The sequence below is a fragment of the Amia ocellicauda genome, chromosome 12 (genome assembly GCF_036373705.1).
Source record: "Amia ocellicauda isolate fAmiCal2 chromosome 12, fAmiCal2.hap1, whole genome shotgun sequence".
NCBI classification, from domain to species: Eukaryota; Metazoa; Chordata; class Actinopteri; order Amiiformes; family Amiidae; genus Amia; species Amia ocellicauda.
In genome coordinates this window covers 27,440,448-27,459,912 of record NC_089861.1, presented here as the reverse complement: position 1 = coordinate 27,459,912, position 19,465 = coordinate 27,440,448, and the positions used below count along the sequence as shown (strand labels likewise).

Sequence of the window (19,465 nt, the reverse complement as noted above, 5' to 3'; positions counted from 1 at the left end):
TTCTTTTCTTCATCATCTCCCACCACTCTATGGGAGAATCAAAAAGGTCCTTCAGGGTCCTCCACTCCTCGAGGCGTCTGCTAAAGGTCTTAATCACACGAGGGTCATCGAGCAGAGAGGTGTTGAGCTTCCAGACCCCAGGCCCCGACTCCCGTGTGCTCGGAATGAGCACCTCTGTCGTCAGGAGCCTGTGGTCTGAAAAGAAGACCGCCTCCGAAGACATGGCGGTCCTCTCCAGTGGCTTGCTGAGGAGGACGAGATCTATCCTGGAGAAGGAGGAGCCAGAAGAACTCACCCAGGTGAACAAGGGGACCAGGTCCCGACCTGCGTCGCAGAGTTCAAAGTCCTCCACGAACGCAGCGAGGTCCCTGCTGGATCTATCGTTGCGGGGCTTACTCCGGTCTACATCCCTCAGAGCACAGTTGAAATCACCTGAAATGATAACTGGCAAGGTGCCGATCAGGAGCGGGCGTAGCTGAGGGAGAAAGAGGACTCTCTCTCTCTGGCTGGTGGGGGCATAGACATTGACCAGCCTCAATACAGCCCCCTTGTATTTAAAATCGAGGCTGGCCAGTCTGCCCGCCTCTATTACCTTAAATGTTTTCACAGTTAAGAAGGGGTTTTTCAGGAGTACGGCAATCCCGTCCGCTCGGGACACATTGGACCCCGACCAGAAGGATTCTCCTAGGGTCCAAGTGTCCCGGAGATCTTTATATTCTTTTTGGAACGGGATGCCGCACTCCTGCAAACAAATAATGTCTGCCTTCATTCCAGCCAGAGAGTTTAAAACATCGGTCCTCTTTTTCACCTCAGCAATGCTCCTCACATTAATTGAAATAATGGTTAATGCCATAATGGCTGTGAGGGCAATTACCCGCTCCGTAACAATCATGTAAAAGGTTTCTTCTCTTCCCCACTCCTCTCTTCTCCCTCACCTAGCTTAGCGCTAGCACCCATCATTTCAATCATTTGCCTCACCGCTTGATCCTCTAGGAAGACTATGGGGGGGGCTCGGCTCCCGCCACCCGGTAAGGCGGGCAAAACTCCACTGGGCTCAGGGCCCGTGGTGCTGGAGGTTCTCCCTGGTTCCTTTGAGGCCGAGGCCCGACGAACAGATGGCAGGGCAGAGGCTTTATGTACAACTGGGGAGAAAACTGTATAGACCCCGCTAGTTGTTCTTTTAACTAATGGTGGGGGAGGGGGTGGTCTCTCCCTTCCCGGCTGTCTGCCGCCGCAGGCCTCCTCCCCCAGCGCCAGTGACCTTGCCATCACGTCCCTGATGTCTTTCTGGGAAAGGACACTGGCGCCGACTCTCGTCTCCTGAGGACCTGCGGCTCTCCCACTACTGCCGGGAGGGCATACCTGACCCCTCCCCTGGGAGAGTCTCAGTTGTGGGGCAGGAGGAATGTTATTTCTAGGGGGCCTCTCATCTACCAGGCTGCCCACTCGGGGCAGTGGAGAAGGCCCACCACTCTCCTCTCCGGAGTCAGAGTGGGGCGTATAAAAATTAGAGGGAGGGGACTCTGGAGCGGGGGAGGAGCAGGCAGGGGGGGGAGAATCTGCAGAATGAATCCTTTTTTTCATCATACCCCCCCTACCCATGCTCCTCTTCTCAGCCCTCCTTCTCTTCCCCGCTACCACTGTCCACTCTCCCTCTGCCTCCACTTCTGACCCAGAGTCAGAGAGGGAGCCTATGAGGCTCCTGAGGATTGTTTCCTCTCTACCCCCATCTTGGGGTATCACCTTTGGAGGAGCCTCCGCTTGATTTTCTCTCTCTCCACCACCCCCGAGGGCCCGCGCCCTATTTGCATAGGAGGAGGGACAATTCCTAAAGAGGTGCCCTCCCCCACCGCACAGGTTGCAGGCCCTCTCCTGCTTGCAGGCCCTGGTCTGATGTTCCCCGCCGCAGACCTTGCACTTAACAACGGTACAGGCTGCGGCTAAATGACCCAGGGCCCCGCAGTTCCTACATAATTTGGGCATGCCATGATAAAAGACAAGCCCCCTATTTGCTCCTAAAACCACGGTGCTTGGTAGATGGCGTACTCCGCCGATGGCGGCCACTTCCACCTGCAGGCGCACCTGCCACCGCCGAGCACCGGTCCAGACCCCATCCTCATCATTAACTCTCCTGCTTTCAGACAGGATCTCACAGTGTCTCCTCAGCCATACTTCTACGTCGTACTCTGCCACTGCTTCGTTGTAAAACTGAATAGTTACAATTTTAATCTCTCTATCTGTCAGGGCGTCGACCACAAAGTCATTCAGGGGCATGCTGTCTTTTTTCTCCCTATACAGGTTCCAAAAACTCTCCAGCACTTGAGGGTTCTTAAAGCTCACCTCGAACACGTCCCTAGGTCCAGGCAGTTTTACCACACAGTTCAGCTCAGAAGGGGCAAAGCCCAGGCCCCTCTGCAGCACGGACCTGCTGAACTCCAGCCGGGTGAGGGCCGCGGTCTCGGCTCCAGCCTCACGGCTGAAGCGCACCGCATTATGGCGCCTCACACCGGCGGTTCGCTGGGCCATGCTGCACTTTCCTACCTTGGAGAAGGGTCGGGAGGCTCTCAATCCGGAGGTCGGGGCAAGTCCACCTGGCTGGGGAGCAGCTTCCACCTCTGGGGCTCTTGCAGGGAGCGGGCCTTGCGGGGAGAAGTCCGGGCCCTGGCTGCAGGAGGCCTCCCTCAGGGACGTTGCCGATCGGCCTGGTCGGTCCCTGGAATCCGAGGCCTCTCCTGGATCCTGGCTGGTGACGTCAGCGGGGAGCAGTCCTGGTCAGGCCGGGCTCCGGGTAGATGGTCGGCCGGGCTTCTGGATGGGACCCACTCCGTGAGGAGTCCTCCGACCCCTCTGGCTAGGTCCCCTGTCGCTCCCGGTCCGTCCCAATCTCCACTCGCCTCGGCCTCCGGACCGCTCCAAGGACCCAGGACTCTGCAGCTCTGTCAACCGGCACCTCCCCGTCTCGTCTGGTCTGGCCTGATGGATCAGCTCCCTGCAAGGAAAAAAGAAAGACTGTCAAGTACAGTTCAAAAGCCCCCTGCTGGACAAAGGTTTCTCTCGCTATTGGAGGGAAACCCGAGTCCAAGATCTTTTAAAGATCTTTTAAAGATTTTAAGAATGATTGTCTTTAAAAGAAGATTTTAAATAATGAATCTTAATTGTTTTTAAAGATTTAGTTGTTTTTAAATCACACTGTTTAGGGTTTTTGGTAGAGTTTTGTTATATTTTTTTGTCAAATACATTGACCGTTTTGGGTTTAATTTAAAATGCATTAGACTTTTTTGTTTGTTTTTTATTTTTACTTTTTAATTGTTTTTTTAATTTGTTTAATGCATTTTCTGTTATTTTCAATGTATTTGACTCTTTTGTTGGTGTGCAATTTTTTTGCTTTTATCACGTTTTGTTTATTTGATTTGAGCACGTTTATTTTAAAGTTTATTGTTTTAGTTTTGTTAAAAAAATCACAAGATTTTAAAAATTTTAAGTGATTTTAAGAATTGATATTCTAAATGATTTTAATCACAAGCATTAAAATTGAAATTGTTTTATTTTAAGAAATGTAAAAATACTAAACCTAATAAACAGTATTTATCAGTTTAATATCTGATACGTCCTCTATATGGGGACCATATATTAAATTGATTTTTGGCGCAGGGAGATGGGATAGGGGCTTGCTCCGCCCACTCCACGCATCGGCCTGGTATTGCAGTGTCTCCAGGAACGGTGCACCCCCCGGGGAACGAGCTGGTTTAACGACAGACTGACAGCGGGACAGAGGAGAGGGCTGCCCTCGATGTAATTCAGTTTCATTTTTTGAATGTGTAACGTTTGAACACAGGACAATTTTCATGTTTGTTTACAATGTATAATAGATAAATGTGTGTGTGTGTGTGTGTGTGTATACACGAGCTGTCGCCATATGTGACACTCCCTTCAGAGTGTGAAAGCTCTGAGAAATGAAGGCTCAGAAATGGGCTGGACCAGAACGGCAGGGGAGGACACTGCTGTAAATCAAACCTCAGTGAGACTACATTACAGCCATGCATACTGTGCACTTCACAACGACCATTACAGTTGTTCTCAAATGATTGGACTCATTTCTCCAATCTAACGTTTATGCTCTCACAACCATTAACACAGCCATTGAAAAACGCTCATTTAGCAACACGGCCAAATTACATAACGAAATGAAGTGCTGCTTTCTTTTCAGAGAACACTTTATAAACGGGTATTTTCATCAAAACTACAGAAATGTCATCTATTGATTTAGATCTATCCATACAGGAATACTAATGGTAAAACACATTTATCTGAAAGTTCCACAATCCTAAACTGATTAAGCTTTTTTCCATAATGTGTGGAAGTGTTTTTGTTTACTGTAAGTGAAATGGCTTCTCCTCACAATTTTGGAAATGCAATATGTAATTTCAGTCTCTTATGTGGTAGGTTTGTCAATTTTGATCTGAAAATTGTACAGGTTTGTGTGTGAAGACCACAAATTGCAATTTACTGTTGTAACCAAGGCTGGATGAATACATTAATTTCTTGTCTGTCAGGCCAGAGTTTAATTGTTTTTAAAGATTTAGTTGTTTTTAAAACACTAATTGTTTAGGGTTTTTTTGGTTTAGTTTTGTTCTATTTTTTTTTGTCAAATACATTGTCCGTTTTGGATTTAATTTTAAATGCATTGGACCTTTTTAATTGTTTTTTTTATTTTGTCCAGTGCATTTTCAGTTATTATCAATGTATTTGACTTGTTTATTGAAAGGTAAGTTTTTTTTTGTTCTTGTTAAATCACAAAGATTTTAAAAATGTTAAGTGATTTTAAGAATTGATTTAAAAAAGTTTTTAATCATAAGTATTAAAAATTTGAATTGTTTTTATTTGTAATGTAAAATACTTTTAAACAATAAAACAGTATTTCTTTTGATCCCATTAATAAGTGTCACATAGTACAAGAATGCAGATTACCGTTACAAGACTGACGTGCGTTGCTGCAAAAATATTTTGTGACTGTAGTATTGCAGCCCCCCGCTCATCAGAGACCAACTTGTGCCCCCTTAGTCATTTCTGATCTCTTGCTGTATTGTATGGCCCCAAGATGGCATTGTTGGCCACTACCCCATTCGAGATTGCAGCACAGATGGTAATGTTGCCTCCACGTTGACAAGGGACGTTGACCGTGGCATGCTGACCAATCCATGGTTGAAGACCTGGTCAATTAGTTGCTCTCAACTCATTTGATATCCTTCTTCTGTGCCCTCTTCCTTCCCCACCTACACTAGCTCCTCTCATTCTTGCACCTCGTCTTCCAACTTTCTCCGGGCTCTTCCATTGTTTTGTTCAGGCTCTAGGGATTTCATGGAGGGACTTATTTTATACATCGCAAAGTGTTGATTTGCTGTGTGAACAATTGAGCAAATTGCACTTCCTGTTTTGTGTGCTGTACTAACCAATTTGATGGCAATTGAGCACATGCCATGTGAGTTTGACAAGATGGCAAATTTGAACTGAAAGTTGAACTTCATGTAGAGTTTTGTTTGTGTTTGGGGGGGAAATGCTATGTGCATCTTTTGTAATTTGTGTGAAAACCCAGCATAAAGTTACTGTTAGCTCTGCTTACTATGTCAAGGGATCAGATGGCTGTGTTAATTGTTTTGAGAGCATAGACCTTAGTTTGGAGAAATCTCTTATCAATTGAGAGTGTAACATACACGCACGTACTACAAGAAACACACAGTCCATAATGGACTATTGCAGCTAGCCGAGGATAATGTACTGAGCAGTCTGAAGCTGCTGCTGTTTAATATCTACAGGTTCACTCTTGTTTATCCACCACTCGTTAACCTGCCAAATTCACAATTCTACCAAACCTCCCCAAGAACAAATTCTTTCCCATTAGAAAATTAATCATTATTTAATCCCGTTTGCAAAAGGTCCCTGCAGTGCTGTGCTGACGAACACTGAACTCTCTCTTGCCAAATCTGCTCTTTAAGAAACTCCTTTGCCAGATTCTGAGCAGACGGGCCGGTACCACAGGTGGAGTGTGAAGCGTTGATGATGAATTTAAACCAAAGACAAGCATATGCCTGATCTCTGATGCATACATTTAATCTGAAACGATGGCATCTGACACTCCAGTGCTGGGGGGGGGGGAGTTGTGATTGTAGCTGTATTGGGGCAGATGTCATCCTGGGAATGGTGCTGTCGAAATGGTGTTCAGAGCTAAACTGGACTTGCCTTTTACACGGGCATTCTCCTGGGACGACTGTGCCATGAGGGGTCCTGATGCTGCAGGTGTTGATTCCATGGGAATAGAGCAGGTAGGCTGGTAGACCTTGGTTGGTCGTGTTTTTAAAATTAAATCGGAGGAACCACCCCATAGAGCCTCTGGGTTGGGGTTTCTGTTTGAAGGATGGGGTGTGTTTCTGCTCCATGTCCAGTTTGAAAGGATGATCTGGGTGTCGGCCCATTACTCTTGTGGATGGCAGATTTGTCTCATTGCAACTGAAGTCCCCAAAGTGCTGATCAGACTGTGGAGACATGGTTGGGGGCAGAGATGACTGGTTTTGGCTTTTATTTTTAAGGTCTATGGAAGTGCTTGTAACTAATGAAGCCCTGTTGATGTTCTCAGGTCCAGCACTGCTGTAGCTGTCCCGTGCATGAGGTGGGTTTCTTCAGATGCATTCAACACTTAATGGGGGTAGGCTGGTTGGTGCCATCTTGTACAGTTGATGGCAGTATTTCTGGGGGGAGGGGGGGGTGCACAGTCCAGTGATGAAGCTATCTAGCTCATTGTGAATTGCTGTGAAAAGGCTTGAACTTTTGAGACTAAATACCAGTGAGGGGGTGCTTTAGTCCAACCCCACCCTATACAGCAGCAGGGTAAGGGTACCTCTCCTTCTCTTGCCTAGTGCTCTGGTGGACTGGCATGGTACTGCAGGAGGGCAGCTTTGTGATGGTAAACTCACCAGCTAGTCCCTGAGAGAGTGCATGGGTCTTGTGTGGGGGTGGATTGTATTGTGGTCTGTGGGGCAGGTAATCGTGCTGGAGCCTGAAATTGTTAGTCTCTCTGTAGAGACTGGGCAGTGGGTGGGGGGGCTCTGCACACATGATGATTTTCTATTGGAATCTCGTTCGTCTTAGAACTCGTGCTGAGAGAGAAAATAACTGACAGTGCAGAGCCCAGGGTCATTATGTGTTTATACTGGGATATCTGGTTTGCCACTTGGATAAAATAATCCTGCCAGAGGGGACACGGTGGCCTGGAGAGTTCACTCTGAATTTTAACTTGATATTCTCTTCCCCTCTTCTCGGGTAGGCTGAGCCCAATGCTGACTGTCCTGGAGCTGCTGTGGCCCCAATAGCAGGTACTATCTTAGACGCTTCCTAACCCTCACCTGCAGCATCCTCTGAGGCGGTGGGGGGAGGGTGCTGGGGTGGAGCAGCCCAAGTCTGGGTGGGTCTGTGTGTCCTGGGAGTGAGGATCCTTCTTTTTTTCTTACCGCCCCAGTCTGATCTACTCATGACTGGCACTTTCTGACCATTGGTGATTCTAGACCATCTCAGCCCCCCTGAAAATGTTAAGTGATTATTTTCTGAAATCCATTTAAGCCCCTTGTATTTTGTGTTTTCTCCTCCAAAGCGTGAGGGCGTGATTGACTGACAGCAGCGGTGGGTGTAAACAATTGGCAAACTCTCCTATCATCCACTCAGCAGCGTCGTGGTTGCTGATCGTTTTGTGATTGGTTGAACCACACAGAGGGGAATTGCGTGCAGTGCAGACAGATGGCTTAGGGACTGTGAACGTGAAAGTCGCACAGGTGAGCTGTGATCTAGATGGGTATTCTCTAATGATCGAGAATACATTTGCATGTGTTATTGTGAATAGAGAGGCTCGGGTGGGAGGGGTGGGGAAATAATAATCTTTTACGATTTAAATAACGTTAATGTAACCTCCGTTCACAAGCTGGGAATGCAATTATCTACAAAGACTAGGTGAGCTCTTCAGTCAAAAAGTATTCACATATCGATTGATGCATAAATAATTATCAGCACCAGAACTTTTGGTGTGTGGTTGTTATTATACACAGATCAGCCATCAAATGCGGTGCGAGGACAGATGAGGAAAGCCTTAAGGTGGAGTTCAGCATGAAATAAAATGCTTAAGGCGCAACAGTCTAGCAAAACTCGCTGCATTGCGATAAATCACAGGGGGAAAGTTTGTATTTGTTTTTAATTGACTACATGCTGCTTGCCAGGTGGCAACAATTAATATTTGCAACTCACCCTGCCTTCAAAATACTCGCCAGGGGCGATCAGGTGACCTTAATTTCCAGTCCTGTTCCTCGTTCCATGTCTAAGGTAGTGAGTAATATAGTTCATATGGCTAAAAAGGACCAAGTGTGAAAACAGTATATTTTGTTAAATCCATTTAATTCCTTATTGAAATTATATGAAATTAGCATACATAAACCATAAATTATAATAGTGCAAAATGCAAAGCATATAATTTTATATTGTTAATGACCAAAATACCATTATTACTTATTATATACATAGCTATTAATTTGTATTAACTGGTGGTCTGTGTTCCCAAAGAACAATCGTGTGAATGGTAAGTGGACTGAGACCACATCACATATGAAGTGGACCAGAAATAGATCCGAGTCCTCTTTCAAGGCTAGGCTCACAAGTAACTATCCAAGTTATTCAGTAGATTGGAATGCATCAAGGGGTGTTGAAACAAGCTAGTATCATTCCAGTTATGATACAACTGTACTTGTATTATAGGGATGCTATCTTTACAACTCGTTGTTGGAGGTGCAAAAATCGTTACACCCTTTTACAAAGAAACTTTATACCCTTGGTAAGTGTATTGCTCTATTGAGAAAAGGTAGTATCATTCCAGTCATGGGTCCCTGAAGAAACCCTCTTAAATTGATGAAAACGGCAGCACAGGAGTTGTTGCAAATGGAAAAGAAGTCTTTTAATCAGGCCGGCCCGGAAGAACAGAGCGAACACGAGGCGGTCTCGGGTTCAAACGGCTTTTCTTACAGATATCTTCTGGGTTTGCATTTTTAAACCGTTCTAAACAAAAGGTGCATAATGTCCAATCAGCAGAGGGCAGTGTCTCGGATGTGCATGTGGATTGGCTCAGCCCTTGCTTCTTTACTTCCTCTTCCTCCTTTGGAGGGTGGAGTTACCAAGCATCGGGGCCAAGCATCATCATGTCACCGCTTCCTCCGCATACCATACTGGGATATGCAAAGGACTGTGAGAGAGTGGTTCAATGCGTTTTGCACGAGGAACCAGAAAAGTGGGTGTGCAGTGGGAGAGAGAGAGAGAGAGAGAACTATACAACATTTAAATATTCCATTCAAAGAAATGTGTGTGTGACATATATTCCACTTGAATATTTATGCAGAGCTGATATGTCATTTATTGTATTTAAATTTGACCTCAGGTCTTTCAGTCCCCTTCACATTTAAAATATGTATTTTCTAGTAAATGGTCTGTTTGCTTGGGATTATTTGTACAAAGCGAGGGAGGAGGAGGAGGGAGTGGCCACTGGTGAAGTGGGAGAGAGAGAGGGGGATGGAGAGGCCACAGATGGGGAGAGCGAGAGCAAGCACCAGGTGAGAAAGTTAGCAGGTAATCCAGACAAGTGATATGAAAAAATTGTGGTGTTTTTGTGTTGGGGAATGTTACATCTCACATTCTCATTGGGGGCTGAGCCCTGCTGAGGGTCAAATCCTAGAATTGCCCCCCTCTCTGACCCTCTGCCTCACAGACCCTGTGGGTGTGGGGGGTGGTAGGAGGTGGGCTGTTTCTGGGGGACTGATCAGAGACCTGCTATTCTGTTCTGTTCCCTTTGCCCTGGCAGGACCCTGCAGCTGCTCTCACCTGGACCCTCTGGCTGAGCTGGTGAGGATGTGGCTGAAACTGTTCGTTTGGAGTGGTTAGTCCTGGTCTTACTCTGGCTTATTTTGTATAAATGCTCTTCCAAATAGTCTTGTGGAGGGATGATCCTGTTTTACCGCCCCAGTCTGATGTCCATGACTGTTAGGTACTCTGACCACAGTCTCTCTGTGTTAATGTTTCTCCCCCACTGTCTTCCCGAAGTCAGTGATCAGTCTGGTGACTGACTGGTACTACTCTAACCCCACAGACGCCAAGCCGCTCCAGTGTTGCCAAAGCTTACATTTTTCTTTTTACAGATGCCACCCCAGGAAGGGGACAGAACATTGTAATTTTAAGTAAAAACAAAAAGTCCAAATCCACTTTAGACATGGTTGTGATGACTTCCTCCTTCGCCGCAGGTCTGTCATCGCTGCCAGTTGACGCTTGGGCCCCGGGGCATGCGTCCTCTTCAGCCCACAGCTCAACTCACAGATGAGGTCCTGACTTCTGCTGCTCCGGTTTGCTTGTTACAGCCCACTCTCGTCTCGGTCCCCGTGATGAAACCCGCACAAGTCTTAAGCCCAGGACACACCAGCGCGCTTAGCTTCACCTCCCTATGTGCCTCAAGAAGAATGTGTAACTCCTCTCACCTTCTCTAATCTCATTAGTAAAATCAAATCCACCCTCCCGTAACACAAAATACCACTGTAGGTGCCTCTGAATCCCTCTAATGACCCTCCTTTCTCGGTCCCTCTTCCTTCTCCCTGTCTCTAAAACGAAAGCCGACGCCGATGAGCCTTGAGACCCTGCCCGGCCAGCCGGATAACTGCTGTGACCTCTGCGTGTGTTCCTGTCCATTCCTCCGGACGTCTCTTTGCACATACGCACTCGTGGAGGATGTGGCCATCTCGATCACCAACTGTGTTGGGAAAGTCTTTGATTTGTGAATCGGTACATTCCTTGCGGTCCACAGAGCCTCCCTGAGGCAGTTGAGGACAATCCAGAGCCACGCATAGTCTTGACTCGGGTAGCGGAAGTGGCTCGCCCCGTACAGCACCAGTCGTGCGTCCAGCACTCCACCTAGCAGGAACGGCTGCGTGATTGGTGCTGTCCAGTAAGCCCTGGCAGCAGCGCACTCCCAGAGCAGATGGATTTGGATGCTTTACAGCCCTGAAAAGGGCATCTAGGGGTCTTGTACAAATTCCGGGAGTGCATTACGGTTCTGACCGGCAGGATCCCATGGGCCACGAATTAGCTGAGGTCTGTTCAGCAGGGCAGGATGGGTCGCGTTTCTCCACACCGCCCGGGTATCTCCTACCGTAAGCCCTCTTATTGGACACAATTGCACTCTCCCCTGCACAAAAATAAAACCTTTCCTATGGTCAGTTAAAATGTCCACAGTGCAGGACTCCATCTCTTGTTCCTTTTAAAAAAAAAAAAAAAAAAAAAGCTTTACAATCAGATAAAAGCATAGAAGGTCAAAGGACAACGGGACAGAGATGAGCTTCAAGTGCTGAAGATTAAACCCTGGAAAGTACCGTGCAAAAAAAAAAAAAGGACAGGTGCACAGACGCATACTTTATCATTTAAAAATATGTACAAATCTGGTAGGCACTTCCTCCCCCCTGTTAAAAAACCCTCTACACACCAACTCCTTTTGTAATCTCTCCCACTTTGACCCCCACAGAAAATAAAAGACCAAACGGTTTAAAACCGTTAAAACAGACCTGGGAGGCATAAAAACCCATAGAATAGTGCAATAAAATGGGTAAAGTAATGGCTTTTATAATTAAAACCTTGCCCTCTATCGTCAGCTTGCGTAATCCCCAAAAGCCCACTTTGGTCTTTACTTTGTTCACCACCCCCTCCCAGGTCCGACCACCCCTCCCCTGTGCATCAAACTGCACCCCGAGGATCTTCATTGCGTCAGTCCGGACAGTCATAGTCAATCCTGCCGTCTCGGTCCTCATCCACGTCCCAAACAACAAGTCACACTTGTCCTTGTTCAGCTTGGCCCCTGAGGCCAAGCTGAACCTGTCGGTCGCGTCAAGAGTCCTGTGGATAGATAAAAGGTCGGTACATAAAACGTTCACATCATCCATATATAAAACACATTTTACATCCTGTCCTCGACTCCCCGGAATACCCAACCCACTGATCACTTTGTCCCTTCTCAAACACTGTGCCAGGGGCTCGATGCTGCACATGAACAGAAGAGATGATAACGGACAGCCTTGACGGACACCGCAGTTGACTTGTACTGCTTTGGACAGAAACCCGTTAATGATTATCCTGCTCTCAATATCCCGGTAGAGCAGACCCACCCAGGCTAGGAACCTGTCAGGAAAGCTCATCTTTCGCAGTACAGCAAACATGTACTGGTGCGAGACCCAATCATAAGCTTTCTCAAAGTTTAAATTTAACACTGCTAGACAGATTCCTCTGTCTCTCGCAAAACAGATGGTGTCTCTGACCAGCAACAGGCTGTCTGTGATTCTCTGCCCCGGCACTCCACAGGTTTGATCTGGGCGGATCACGTCCTCTAAAACCGTCCTCATCCTCAGGGTCAGCAGTTTACTAAAAAGTTTAAAATGCTGATTTAAAAGGGTGATCGGTCGCCAATTTTTCAGGTCCGACCGATCATGTTTCTTATATAAAAGCCTGACTATCCCTAATCTAAAACTATCTGGTAACCGGTCTAAAACCTCAAATTCTTTAAAAACGGTCAGGAAGTCCGAAGCTAAAATGTCCCAAAAGGTCTGATATAAAACTCCAGCGTAAGGCCGTCCACTCCTGGAGCCTTACCTGTCTTGAAGGTCCGGAGACTGACCGTCAATTCCTTCGTTAAAACTGACATGTCCCCTACACTCGACTCTAAAACCCCTAAAACTTCGGTCATGCTGGCTGCTAAAACGTCCTTGGTGCCAAACAGGTCAGTATAAAACTCCTCTGCGACCGCCAACATCTCAGGGGTGGTGGAGGCCGCAGAGCCGTCCCTTCTCGTCAGCCCGGTCATCAGTCCCCCGCTACCTAAAATCTTCTTAAAGAAAAACCGTGAGCACTTCTCCCCCTCTTCTATCTCCCTCACCCTACTCTTAAAAATAATCCCCCAACTAGGTTCATTAAAAACAGTGCTCATCTCCACTCTAATCTCTGTCATAAAATCAAAACCCCCCTCCCTCAATCGAAAAGACCTATTGAGGCGCCTCTGAAGCCCCCTAACGACCCTTCTGTCTCTTTCCCTCTTCTTTCTCCCTGCCTCTAAAAAGAAAGTCTTGGTCCTACCCTTCACCATCTCCCACCACTGTGCTCTGGTGTCAAAGAAGTCATATAAGGTCTGCCACTCCCTATATCTGTCCCTGTATTTTTCCACTACAACCTTGTCATCCATTAGGGAAGAGTTCAACTTCCATATCCCACGCCCCACCGAAAAATTTGAGGAAAGGTCCAGTGTGCAGGAGAACAGCTGGTGGTCGGAAAAGAAAACCGGAGTCAGAGAAACTGCAGTGCAGGAAAACCCACGAGCGAACATAAAATCAATGCAGAGCTCTACCCACTCGTACCACCGAGGACCCCTTCACCAACACATGCTTGTTCTTAATGAGAACGGCCACTACGTCAGACCGATTCTCATCAGAGCCACTCCACAGGGATGGACCGTGAGGCCACAGCTCCTCCAGCTTGGTATGTCTGGAGCGAAAAGGGATCCCACATTCCTGTAGGAAAATCACGTCTGCTTGAACCCCTGCAAGATAGGTCAAGACTGACTGTGCTCTCACCGGTGACTTCACACTATGCACATTGATACTGTTTTATTGGGTGTAGTATTTTACATTTTCATAAAAAAAACAATTCAAATTTTTAATACTTGTGATTAAAATCTTTTAAAATCAATTCTTAAAATCACTTAACATTTTTAAAATCTTTGTGATTTTAACGAAAAACAAAACAATTAACTTAAAATAAACGTGCACAAAACAACAAAACAAATGTGATTAAAGCAAAACTGCTCACCAACATAAAAGTCAAATACATTGAAAATAACTGAAAATGCATTGGACAAAATAAAGAAACAATTAAAAGGTAAAAATAAAAAAAAACAAAAAAGGTCCAATGCATTTAAAATTAAATCCAAGACGGACAATGTATTTGACAAAAGAATATAACAAAACGAAACCAAAAAACCCCTAAACAATTAGTGATTTAAAAACAACTAAATCTTTAAATACAATTAAGATTCATTTTTAAAATCGTTTTAAAAACAATCATCCATAAAATAGTTAAAAGATCTTGGACTCGGGCTCCAGCAGGGGGAGATGACCGTCCCCGGAGGTGGGTCCCATCATGGGATCCTGAGCTCCCCCAGATCTTGTATATGCCAGTTCTTATAGGCTTCCTCCTTGCCCCTCTGATGGACCTCCAGATTGACGTAGTCCCTCACAAGCACCATGCCCCGCTGCGCGATGACAATCGGGTCCAGCTCCTGCTTATTGAATAGACAGATGTTCCGTCCCTCCCACAGGGCCTGCTTCACTGCGCAGACGACACGCCACCAGCACCTCAGGGTGGAAGATGTTAATCCCCTGGCAGGACCATATAAGATCTGCTGGGCGGTCGCCCGCGCAGGAACGGCAAACCTGTGGAAGCCGCCCTCCTGCAGTACCATGCCAGTCCACCAGAGCACTAGGCAAGAGAGGGAGAGGTACCCTTACCCTGCTGCTGTATAGGGTGGGGTTGGACTAAAGCACCCACCGCTGCTGTCAGTCAATCACGCCCTCACGCTTTGGAGGAGAAATCACAAAATACAAGGGGCTTAAATGGATTTCAGAAAATAATCACTTAACATTTTCAGGGGGGCTGAGATGGTCTAGAATCGCCAATGGTCAGAAAGTGCCAGTCATGAGTAGATCAGACTGGGGCGGTAAGAAAAAAAGAAGGATCCTCACTCCCAGGACACACAGACCCACCCAGACTTGGGCTGCTCCACCCCAGCACCCTCCCCCCACCGCCTCAGAGGATGCTGCAGGTGAGGGTTAGGAAGCGTCTAAGATAGTACCTGCTATTGGGGCCACAGCAGCTCCAGGACAGTCAGCATTGGGCTCAGCCTACCCGAGAAGAGGGGAAGAGAATATCAAGTTAAAATTCAGAGTGAACTCTCCAGGCCACCGTGTCCCCTCTGGCAGGATTATTTTATCCAAGTGGCAAACCAGATATCCCAGTATAAACACATAATGACCCTGGGCTCTGCACTGTCAGTTATTTTCTCTCTCAGCACTAGTTCTAAGACGAACGAGATTCCAATAGAAAATCATCATGTGTGCAGAGCCCCCCCACCCACTGCCCAGTCTCTACAGAGAGACTAACAATTTCAGGCTCCAGCACGATTACCTGCCCCACAGACCACAATACAATCCACCCCCACACAAGACCCATGCACTCTCTCAGGGACTAGCTGGTGAGTTTACCATCACAAAGCTGCCCTCCTGCAGTACCATGCCAGTCCACCAGAGCACTAGGCAAGAGAGGGAGAGGTACCCTTACCCTGCTGCTGTATAGGGTGGGGTTGGACTAAAGCACCCCCTCACTGGTATTTAGTCTCAAAAGTTCAAGCCTTTTCACAGCAATTCACAATGAGCTAGATAGCTTCATCACTGGACTGTGCACCCCCCCCCCCCTCCCCCCAGAAATACTGCCATCAACTGTACAAGATGGCACCAACCAGCCTACCCCCATTAAGTGTTGAATGCATCTGAAGAAACCCACCTCATGCACGGGGCAGCTTCCCCTCTTTTATTTTAAAAATAAAAGCCAAAACCAGTCATCTATGCCCCCAACCATGTCTCCACAGTCTGATCAGCGCTTTGGGGACTTCAGTTGCAATGAGACAAATCTGCCATCCACAAGAGTAATGGGCCGACACCTAGATCATCCTTTCAAACTGGACATGGAGCAGGAACGCACCCCATCCTTCAAACAGAAACCCCAACCCAGAGGCTCTATTGGGCGGTTCCTCCGATTTAATTTTAAAAACACGACCAACCAAGGTCTACCAGCCTACCTGCTCTATTCCCATGGAATCAACACCTGCAGCATCAGGACCCCTCATGGCACAGTCATCCCAGGAGAATGCCCGTGTAAAAGGCAAGTCCAGTTTAGCTCTGAACACCATATCTACAGCACCATTCCCAGGATGACATCTGCCCCAATACAGCTACAATCACAACTCCCCCCCCCCCCCAGCACTGGAGTGTCAGATGCCATCGTTTCAGATTAAATGTATGCATCAGAGATCAGGCATATGCTTGTCTTTGGTATAAATTCATCATCAACGCTTCACACTCCACCTGTGGTACCGGCCCGTCTGCTCAGAATCTGGCAAAGGAGTTTCTTAAAGAGCAGATTTGGCAAGAGAGAGTTCAGTGTTCGTCAGCACAGCACTGTAGGGACCTTTTGCAAACGGGATTAAATAATGATTAATTTTCTAATGGGAAAGAATTTGTTCTTGGGGAGGTTTGGTAGAATTGTGAATTTGGCAGGTTAACGAGTGGTGGATTAACAAGAGTGAACCTGTAGATATTAAACAGCAGCAGCTTCAGACTGCTCAGTACATTATCCTCGGCTAGCTGCAATAGTCCATTATGGACTGTGTGTTTCTTGTAGTACGTGCGTGTATGTTACACTCTCAATTGATAAGAGATTTCTCCAAACTAAGGTCTATGCTCTCAAAACAATTAACACAGCCATCTGATCCCTTGACATAGTAAGCAGAGCTAACAGTAACTTTATGCTGGGTTTTCACACAAATTACAAAAGATGCACATAGCATTTCCCCCCCAAACACAAACAAAACTCTACATGAAGTTCAACTTTCAGTTCAAATTTGCCATCTTGTCAGATTCACATGGCATGTGCTCAATTGCCATCAAATTGGTTAGTACAGCACACAAAACAGGAAGTGCAATTTGCTCAATTGTTCACACAGCAAATCAACACTTTGCGATGTATAAAATAAGTCCCTCCATGAAATCCCTAGAGCCTGAACAAAACAATGGAAGAGCCCGGAGAAAGTTGGAAGACGAGGTGCAAGAATGAGAGGAGCTAGTGTAGGTGGGGAAGGAAGAGGGCACAGAAGAAGGATATCAAATGAGTTGAGAGCAACTAATTGACCAGGTCTTCAACCATGGATTGGTCAGCATGCCACGGTCAACGTCCCTTGTCAACGTGGAGGCAACATTACCATCTGTGCTGCAATCTCGAATGGGGTAGTGGCCAACAATGCCATCTTGGGGCCATACAATACAGCAAGAGATCAGAGACCAACTTGTGCCCCCTTAGTCATTTCTGATGAGCGGGGGGCTGCAATACTACAGTCACAAAATATTTTTGCAGCAACGCACGTCAGTCTTGTAACGGTAATCTGCATTCTTGTACTATGTGACACTTATTAATGGGATCAAAAGAAATAGTTTTATTGTTTAAAAGTATTTTACATTACAAATAAAAACAATTCAAATTTTTAATACTTATGATTAAAAACTTTTTAAAATCAATTCTTAAAATCACTTAACATTTTTAAAATCTTTGTGATTTAACAAGAACAAAAAAAACTTACCTTTAAATAAACAAGTCAAATACATTGATAATAACTGAAAATGCACTGGACAAAATAAAAAAACAATTAAAAAGGTAAAAATAAAAAACAAACAAAAAGGTCCAATGCATTTAAAATTAAATCCAAAAAGGACAATGTATTTGACAAAAAAAAATAGAACAAAACTAAACCAAAAAAACCCTAAACAATTAGTGTTTTAAAAACAACTAAATCTTTAAAAACAGTTTAAAATTCATTCTTAAAAGTCATTTTAAAAGCAATCATTCATAAAATGGTTAAAAGATCTTGGACTCGGGCTCCAGCAGGGGGAACTGACCGTCCCCGGCGGTGGGTCCCATCATGAGATCCTGAGCTCCCCCAGATCTTGTATGTGCCAGTTCTTATAGGCTTCCTCCTTGCCCCTCTGATGGACCTCCAGATTGACGTAGTCCCTCACAAGCACCATGCCCCTCCGCGCGATGACAATCGGGTCCAGCTCCTGCTTGTTGAATAGACAGATGTTCCGTCCCTCCCACAGTGCCTGCTTCACTGCGCAGACGACACGCCACCAGCACCTCAGGGTGGATGATGATAATCCCCTGGCCGGACCGTACAGGATCTGCTGGGCGGTCGCCCGCGCAGGAACGGCAAACCTGTGGAGGAACGGAGAAAACAGGAGCCAGACCCTGTGGGCGGAGGGGCACTCACTAAAGATGTGAGCCTCCGTCTCCTTCTCCAGGCAACCCTTATAGGGGCAGGTGTCATAAGGAGCTATGCCCCTTCTGTGCATGAACACTCGGGTGGGGAGACACCGACTCACAGCCATCCAGGAGACATCTTTCTGCGTATTCGTGAGGCAAACGTGCGTAGCGTTAGCCCAGATAAACCGGCAGGTTTCGGGAGGGAAATCTTCTATCCGGCTGGTCTCCTGGGTAGATCTCATCTGGCTACAGATGGTCTTATAATCCCAGGAGGCCAGCACGACTTTATGGAGGCCTACTTCGAGCGCAAAGGCTCGGAGCGCCCTGTAGAACGGCGGGGGATCCCACGAGTGCGGCCTGGTGTTATCCATGGCGCAGAGGCCGAATGGTCTCAGGCTGCTGGCAAAATAAAAGCGGTTCATGAAACTCACTTTCTTGCCAGCAGCCTGGATGTTCTTGACCACATAGGCCAGCCCCTGCGCCTTTATCAGCCGCACAACGTCCGGGACCCCCCTGCCTCCATCCAGGGTACCCTTCACCATCTGCACTCTTTTCAGCCTCTCCTTTTTGCTCCCCCAGACAAACCGAAATATAATTCGGGTCACTAGTTTTGCGATGACCTTGTCTGGGGGGAAGATCATTCCTACGTAGAGGAGTATCGGGAAGAGGATGGCCTTTACGACCAGCACCTTACCAGCCATCGTCAAGGTCCTTGTGCTCCAGCCGTGGATCTTCCTTTGGACCTTCGATATGGCCTCCTCCCAGCTCCGGGAGCCCGTGTTGGTCCCGCCGATCGTGATCCCCAGAACCTTGATAGACGGCTTCATAGGGAACACGGTCGGCGGGCCCCGGCCGACAGGCCATGCCCCGGAGAGGTAGACCTCGCTCTTGGCCTTGTTCACAGCGGCCCCCGTCGCCCTGCAGAAGCCGTCCAGCAGTTCCTCGACCCTGGCCACGGATGGAGCGTCCGTGCAGACCACGGCCACGTCGTCCATATAGGCCAGGGCCTTCAGTTGCTCTCCGCCGGAACCCGGGAGATGGAAACCTGTCACCCGGACGTCCCGGCGGATCGCCTGCATGAACGGCTCCAAGCAGAGGACGTACAGCAGGGCCGACAGGGGACAACCCTGCCGGACCCCCGACCTGACCGGAAATGGTTCGGTCAGGTGGCGGTTCACAAGGACCCTGCTGCTTAGACCGCTGTAGATGATCTTAACCCACTTCCTCAGGCCAAGAGCGAGACCCATCCTCTCCATGACGAGCTGCAGGTATT

At 47.1% G+C, this 19,465-nt stretch overlaps 4 non-coding genes across 4 annotated transcripts; 3 read left to right on the top strand and 1 right to left on the bottom strand.

Moving 5' to 3' along the window:
• Positions 1–3,536: 3,536 nt before the first annotated feature.
• Positions 3,537–3,731, top strand: LOC136765261 (U2 spliceosomal RNA). Its single transcript, XR_010821459.1, has one exon. It is a non-coding gene; the product is annotated as a U2 spliceosomal RNA (small nuclear RNA).
• A 3,034-nt stretch (positions 3,732–6,765) lies between these two features.
• On the top strand, positions 6,766–6,831 carry LOC136765494 (small nucleolar RNA SNORD29). The gene has a single exon (XR_010821683.1). It is a non-coding gene; the product is annotated as a small nucleolar RNA SNORD29 (small nucleolar RNA).
• Positions 6,832–10,012: 3,181 nt separating this feature from the next.
• LOC136765506 (small nucleolar RNA SNORD31) lies at positions 10,013–10,081 on the top strand. Its single transcript, XR_010821695.1, has one exon. It is a non-coding gene; the product is annotated as a small nucleolar RNA SNORD31 (small nucleolar RNA).
• A 5,411-nt stretch (positions 10,082–15,492) lies between these two features.
• LOC136765493 (small nucleolar RNA SNORD29) lies at positions 15,493–15,558 on the bottom strand. Its single transcript, XR_010821682.1, has one exon. It is a non-coding gene; the product is annotated as a small nucleolar RNA SNORD29 (small nucleolar RNA).
• Between the last annotated feature and the right edge of the window lie 3,907 nt (positions 15,559–19,465).